Here is a 7889-nt window from a genome sequence, read left to right on the forward strand (position 1 = left end):
AGTTGGGCTTTAAAAAACTGAAGGACTATGTATGTTTCCTACATTCTTCCTCCTTAAAATAATCCTTAAGCAGTATGATGTCACCTCAGTGCTTCTGTTTTACAGCATTTTAATGGCTGCAGGAGTCCAGTGGTCTCCCTGCCCCAGGTGATTACTAAAGGGAAACTGCCAATTATTCTCTGATAAGCACCATGCAGCCTGCCGCCTCTTCTGATCAGAGGACGGAGTCTTGACAGGGAGGTGTCTAGGTCCCTACCCAGTGCTCAGGTTGGGCCCAGTGCTCAGTGGAAAGGAGCCGTGGCTGAGTCTCCGCACAGTGCTCTCGGGAAGCAGGAGAATGATGGGCCTTGTCTACATGGGAACGTTGCACGGGCTTAACTTGAATCCGCTTCGCAAACAGTGAGGTTAACCCAACGCAAAGCCTGGTGTGGACACTCTGATTCTGGTTCCCAACTGATTCAAGCTTAACTGAGATAAACCTCTCTTAACCCAAAACCAAAGCATCCACACCAGGGCAAGGGGGGGATGCGGTTTGCACTGGATTAACTATGTTGGTTTCAGTTCGCTGTTTATGTTAAGCCAGCTCAGCACTTAATCTGAGTGGCTAACCCCAGTGTCGCTGCTGCTTTAACCCCAGGCACTCAGGCTGGTGCAGTGTAATTGTTCACACCACCTCCTCCCATGCTCACAAGCCCTCTCTCCGATCATGCGTGCTCTGATACAGACTCCCAGACCGCAGAGGCAGCCGTCAGGCCCACGTTCCAGCTCTCTCGGCTCCCGCTGACAGGCATGTTCCGTGTTGGCTCTGATGGGGATCTCCTTCCCCGCGTCCCTGGCCTCGGCCTCGGAGCAGCAGCCTTAGTTCCGCCTGACAGCTCCCAGCACCGAAACGTTGTCGAGCTGACGACCGAGCAGAGCCAGGGGGATTCAGATGCTCCTGGTGCTGCTGCTGCAGTAAAGCCAGCTCCATCACAACATGTCTGTGTCCTCCAAGGGGCCCTGGGAGGCAGGTGCAGAGACTGGAGAGAGAGGCGCTTGGAACAATGGAGGCTGCAGCCACACATGCAGCCAAATTGAGCTGGGAAACCAAGCAAGGAAGAGAGGAAGCCCACAGAAGAGGCATAAAAGCGCATCCAGACCTGCAGCGCTTCGTGGCCCATCCCCGAGAGGGGGTGGCTTGGTGGCCTAAGCGTCAGGCCAGAAGTAGATCTCTTCCCTCCCTGCATTGCCAAATTCCAGCCCCCCCTGGGGTCAGCAAACTGGGACCTCCAGTCGGCTTGCTGTGCGAGGGTCTGAGACAAATTCATGTCCCAGGCAGGCCCTGTGGACCCCACCCACCCCTCTCCCTTTCCTCAGGGGCCCTGATTCAGCAAAGCACTAAAATACGGACTTAAGTCCATCCCTATCCAGCAAAGCACTTCTGTGCAGGCTGAAAGTTAAGGAGGTCCTCCCATCCCATTGAAGTCAATAGGGCTGAAAGTTTAACACATGCTGAAGTGCAGGAGGCCTATGCCGTGCCCCACCTTCTCCCCCACCACCACGTCCCCCCTCTGCCATATGCATCATTTGTCCCTAGAACTCAGCCCACAGCAGAGAAAGTTTTGTAGAGGAGCAGAGCAGGGTGACGTGGGAATGAGCCAGAGCCACATTGCAAGGACCTGGCACTGCCTTACATGTGTGTCAGTGCTGACTACAGAATCTCCTCCTCAGCTTAATCACCTCCAATTAGTGCCTCTAATGAGTGCGTTCAAACCCTCTCTCCTATTGTCCATCCCTCGCTCCCCCCCTGATCTGCAGCTCTCTTTCTGACGCATTCGCCCCCCACCCCTCCCACAGCCCTGTCCCTCTTCCCGTGAGCAAGGTGTTTGCACCATCACAGCGCTGTGACTCAGGGCCACCTTACCTTGCCCGTGGGCTCAGGAATGCTCATCGCTCAGCTCAGCCTGCTTTTCCCCCATCTGTTCAGCGCAGCAGAGCTCTTTGTCACATGTACCAGGGCTCAGGGCGGGGAGGGGAGAAGGAGGATGGGGTAGGTGGGCTGTCAGCAATCAAAAATCTCATTCCCCCATGTTGATGCACAGAGAAGAACAGCCGCCTCTTGCCAAAGCCATTGAATGATGTGCCGTTCTGTTCCTCTCCGGCAGTGAGTAGCAAAGCTTTTGTTTCCCTCAGCGGAGAGGGGTTGCTGGCACTGCCTTCTGCAGGAGAACGCGGTGCCTTTGAGGTCAGATTCACGCTGGCTCTGACTCTCGGGGTTAAGAAGGCTAACGGGGATGGAGGGAGAGATTCCAGATGATGCATTACTTGCTCTACATTGGCACTTCTGCACAGCAAGCAAGATGACCCTGGAGTAGCTGTCCCTTCTGCTCCTGGCCAAGGGGAATAAACTGCTTTACCTGTCCCCTCTTTGGGGCTTTGTATGGTGCTGTCAACCCTACGGCCCAGCTGAGTGGGCCACAGATGGGACTCCCTTTGGAGAACACTGCTGCTGCGGGGGTCTGTATACAGCTGGTGGGGATGCAGGGGTGGATGGTGTGTGTGTGTGTGTGTGTGTGAGAGGAGGGGCCTGTCCCTTCAGGGCTGTGAGCTTGAGCATGAAAATCTGGGCCTTGAACTCCATCAGCAGCCCTTCCGCTCTGTTCACAGAACTCGGGTGACCAGCTGTCCCGATTTTATAGGGACAGTCCTGCTCTTTGGGGATTTTTCTTACATAGGCTCCTATCACCCCCCACACCCCGTCCCGATTTTTCACACTTATGAGCTGGTCACCCTACACAGAACAAACAGGGAATTTCCACTGGGAGGGGCCGAAAAGCAGCAGCAGCTTTCGCGACTGAGGACAAAATCCTGCCCTGCCTAGTGGAAGCGTTAAGGTGGGAGAGGGGAACCAGAGCACCACAGGGCATGTGTACCCACGCCGCTAGCCATCGCAGCCGGGGCAGGGCCTGGGCACACCTCAGTAGAGGGATGCATTTGGCTGGACCGTTCAACAAGAACAGTGCTTGGCTGCCAGCTGACTGGGCAGCACATGCACAAGCCGCTTGGAACCCGGTAACACCCCTTCGCTGGCAGGCCAGGCCCTTGGGGCTCTGGGCCACTTCAACTCTAGAGCAAGAAGAGCATCCCTATGCCATCCTTCCCCCATGCACCTGTGCAACACAGGGCAGCACTGGGCCAGGCCGTAAATGCTGCATCACTGATGTTGATCAACCATCTTCCACTTCCATCTGCCCTGCAGCATCACAGGCTGGCTTCCCTCCCAAATACCTTGTCCTTCAGTAGCTGCTTTCACCTAGCAGCTGCAAAGATGCCTTGACATTTTTGCCTCGCAAACCCACCCCCCCCTCCGAAGCATAGGTCAGCCTAATATTCCCAGCCCATTGTAACAACCACCCCTAGCTCGTACATAACAAATTTTCATCCGTAGATCTCAGTGCATTTCGCAAAGGAGGTTAGAATCACCACCATTTTACAGATGGGGAAACTGAGGCACCAGGCAGGGAAGGGGCTTGCCCGTGTTCACCCCACAGCAGAATCAGGAACTGAATCCAGATCTCCTGAGTCCCAATCCAATGCTCTAAGCACTAGGGGAAGTGACTTGCTCAAGAACACACAGTGGGCCAGTGGCAGAGTCAGGAACAGAGCCCAGGAGTCCTGACACCCAGCTCTAATCCCTAGGCTAGAGGTTCCCAAATTGCAATCATTGTGGGCTACAGTCACTAAGGGCAAAAACAGGTGCAACTTCCTTGACACTGATGTCCCGTTAGACCTTGAGTACTACTCAGACTGGGTGTCCAGCACGATTGGCATTGAGCCACTGGGCTGATTAACTCCTGGTCCTTCCTGAGTGCTGCGTGGGCACCTTTCACCCACATCCTGTGGCTCTGTGCCATAATCGCTGGGATGCACTCATTTGCAGTGCTTGTGCCCATTGCTTTATTCCTCCTGGGGTAAGAGCAAGACTGTGTCAAACTCCCCTTCGCCTATGTTCTTAATTAAATTAGGATCAATTACCCACCACCAGAGAATTATTAAAGGGAACTTTTTTTGTCAAGAGGTCAGGGACAGAGCGTGAGTGGCCAGGAGTGTACAAGTAGGCACATGTCTGTGTATTAGTACATGTGTGTATGAGCATGCACACGCATGTGATGGCTTGTGTCTATCTCTGTGTGTGTGCCTGTGAACACTTGTGTGCATTCGTATGTGTGTCAGCGAGTGGTAGAGCAGGAGGAGAGTCAATTCAGGCCAATCTCCAGTGCTCACTGATCCCTGCGAAGCACTAAACCTACGGCAATGCACCTCCTGAGCGGGTACCATGGAAACACTGTTCCTTCAAAAATATTCAATAACACTTTTTTTTTTTAAAAGCAACTAATTGAGGAGTGAAGGGTTTGACACCAGCCAGAATGTATTCCCTGTGAGCCAGCTAGCGGAGAAGCAGGGGAGGCTGGGTAACTGCGAGGGGCACCAGAGCTACCTGGTCAGTGACATCCTGGGGGTTGCTTTGTGTTTCAAGGAGGAAAAGGAAGATCTTTGCTGGACCAAAGTGTGTGCAAGTGACAGAGAGAGAGGGAGATTAGAGTAAATGAAATACACGGCAGGAGATGGCAAGGGACAGGGAGCCGTGGGCAGGGGACAGAGACAAGCACAGAGCTGAAACTCCTGAAGCTCCTCTTGACTCCACTTGGAGCTGCACGTGCTAACTTCTTCATCTCTCCCTAAGCACAATCAGAGCTCACCCCACCTCGGCTGCCTGTCTGTACCTACAGTCCCACCTGTTGCCCCTTAGCAGCCTTCACCCCGGCTGTGATCACCCCCTGCTGCCCAGCAACCACCATCCCCAGAGTGCTGGGGGAGAGAAGAGGGAAGGGTGCAGTGCCGTAGTTCAGCCCCATCACGCTGTGGCAGGGACGATAAGGGAACAGGAACCGAAGGGAGCTAATGGCTGAGGAATCCCAGGGGAACGCGGTGTATTCCTGCCCTTACACTTCATCACTTGGCAGCGCCACTCGCCAAGCCGCCTTGCTGGGCGCCAGCAGCTCGTCTCGTGCTCTCTCGCCCACACAGCAGATGGCAGCCTCTCACTGGGTGATAATGTTTATTTTTTTGGTGGTTATTTTTATGAATTTCCCTCCCCCAGACCCCCATGAGAGAAGGACATAGTTGCGAGAGGATGAACTAGGTGCGTGGGAATTGAGCCTGGTAGCACAGAAAGTTGAGGAGACAACGGCTGGTCATCTCACCCCTTACCGCCTCTCTCATCAGCCCCAAACCTGTCCCACAGCAGCGACCCCAACCTGCTGTGTCCCCTCAACTCCCGCTGAAGCAGAAGGACAGGGAGGGAGCTCACCTCTGAGTCTTAATCCTCAATTTTTCATTGATTTAGGCATCTTCTTTTGGGGAGGGAGGCAACTTGGGACACCTCCACAGGGCCTGAGTGCCAGCATCCACAGAGCTAATGGAAGCCAATAGGAGCTCAGCTGTTTCTGGATCCTTTGAGGTGTTTTGATTTGGGCTCTCAAAACTGCATCCCCCACAATCAGTGGTCCCCTTTGGGAAATATTAGCCATACCTCATTGGTTGCTCTGCATGCACACTCCACTGACCCTGCCATGGAGGGACACCTGCTCCAAGAGGAATGCAGGCATCCGAAGAAGTGGGCTGTAGTCCACGAAAGCTTATGCTCTAATAAATTTGTTAGTCTCTAAGGTGCCACAAGTACTCCTGTTCTTTTTGCGGATACAGACTAACACGGCTGCTACTCTGAAACCAGTCACCAGACTGTGAGCTGAAAGACACCACAGTCCCCACACTGATCCCTGGCCTCCCCTGGCATTGCTCCACCCATAGCCCTATAGTCTGCCACTCAATCCTGGGACATTCATCTCCTTGGCTCAGGTCTCCTGTCTCCAGCCTAAATTCAGAGGCAGAGCTGCTGGCAGGCTGGAGAAGCCAAGAGGGGACACAGTTCAATGCCTCCTCCAGTGACCTATCTCAGAGATAGAGGCCTGGGGTGAGCAAGTCCAGCAGCTGTAGGTTCAGCTAGTTTTCCTGCTCTGGGTACACTAGTGGGGAAGAGGGGGGGGGGGGGGCCAAAAAAAAAAAAATCACACAGGAGCTGCAGCACCTCCATGTGCGTAACCTACCACATTGGTTAATGGGTCTCCCAAGGGTAAAACAATCTAGGTAATTTATTCCTCACAAACTACCTCACCCATGTAGTGTCACTCCCAGCTGTTCTGTGACACAGCACAGAGCCCAGGAGGAGTGACTGACAGCCAGCGCCACCTGAGGGCTGTTTAGACCCATGAGCTTGGTGGGTCTTAGTCAAATTCCCTGTGGACAGATGACATCACACAACCGACTGGCATTGATTGGTCTCACTGGGGTCACTGTCAGTTGGAGACCAAGGAACGACTGATGACCTCTCACCAGGCATATCAGCTATCTGCCTGCCTACCTTTCACCACTGCTCTACCTACCTGCCAACCACCATGCATGCCATCTGTCCACCTAGCTACCTACCCTTCTCTCTATGGTAGAACTATATTTCTGTATTGTAGCACCAGTCACCATAGCATTGAAACACAGAGTCGGCTCTCCCCTCTCCACCTTAAAGGCAGTCCTTCTAGGTCAAGGTTGGGGTGCACTGGTAGAGCAGACGGGGACAAAGGGAGCAATGGGGAGCTTGTATGGCCACTACCCATGCTGTCCCTCTTCTGAAGGCAAACAGAGGGCTTCAGCCGGCAGGGTTGTCAAGCCCTCATCCTCTCCCACTGTGCCATTCCCTTATGGGGTGAAGTGCCCCCCTCCAGTGGGACCAGAACATGGCCTGTGCTCACTCCATTCCTGACAATCGGGTTTAAACAGGACTTGAGTGGGGCCTGGCCTTTTGCTGGCTCTTTGCACATGGCTGACTTACACCTTTAAAGATTACAAACCAACCGAGAGCCCAGCTCCCAGCCCGTGGCAGCCTGCTGGGTGTAAGGATTAGGGCCAGCCCAGCTAGGGCTTTGTTCAGCTTTGACTTTACTGCAGCACAAGGAAACCGACCAGCACCGCGAGACATAACGAGGGACCTAGGCAACAGTGACTACTATTCTCAAATAATAGGTGGGCAATAGGCACACAGGAATTGCTATGACAGAGCCTAATGAAGTCATTAATATGCTTGAAAGGAAGCCAAGGAAAAATCGGCTGAGCAGTAACGTCCAAGCCTTTCATGTTCTCTTAGACGCAGTGGCAGAGTGTCTATGTCGATCCCAAAGCGGTGCTCCTGCAGCTGCTAGCTAACGCATCCTCGGGAAAAGGGGGAATTAATGCTCAACACAGAGGATTCCCATGAACCTTTAGTGCTAAGGACCACAAAGCATTTGTACCAAAGGGAGGCAGTGTGGCCTAGTGGACAGATCACTGGACTGGGACCCAGGAGCATTGGACTCAATTCCTGGCTCTGCCATTGGTTTGCTAGGTGACCTTGGGCAAGTCTTTCACTTGCCTGTGTCTCAGCTTTCCCATCTGTAACATGGGGATAATGCTACTGGCCTCCTTTGTGAAGTGCTTTGAGATCTAGGGATCAGAACTAGGTGTTGTTATTCAATTCCAACCGATTTTCTCACCACTCTGCCTACCGGGGTCATTTCTCCAGGTGCTATTGTATCCCATTCCCTTCTGCCATTGAGTTCATCACACTCCACCACTCTCATATTTCACCCCTTCTGCTCCTACAGCTCTGATTTGCTCCTTCCACACTGTCCCTGCCAGACTCCCTGGCCCCCCAGTTTCCCTTTCTTCCCTGCCCTAGCCTCATCCCCTTCTGGTTTGGCGAGGGCAAGCCCTGAGCACCCATTGCGGCTTCCCTCCAGTAGCTCCTCCCTTCCACCAGCTAG

Source organism: Trachemys scripta, chromosome 21 (assembly GCF_013100865.1).
Source record: "Trachemys scripta elegans isolate TJP31775 chromosome 21, CAS_Tse_1.0, whole genome shotgun sequence".
Taxonomy (NCBI): Eukaryota; Metazoa; Chordata; order Testudines; family Emydidae; genus Trachemys; species Trachemys scripta.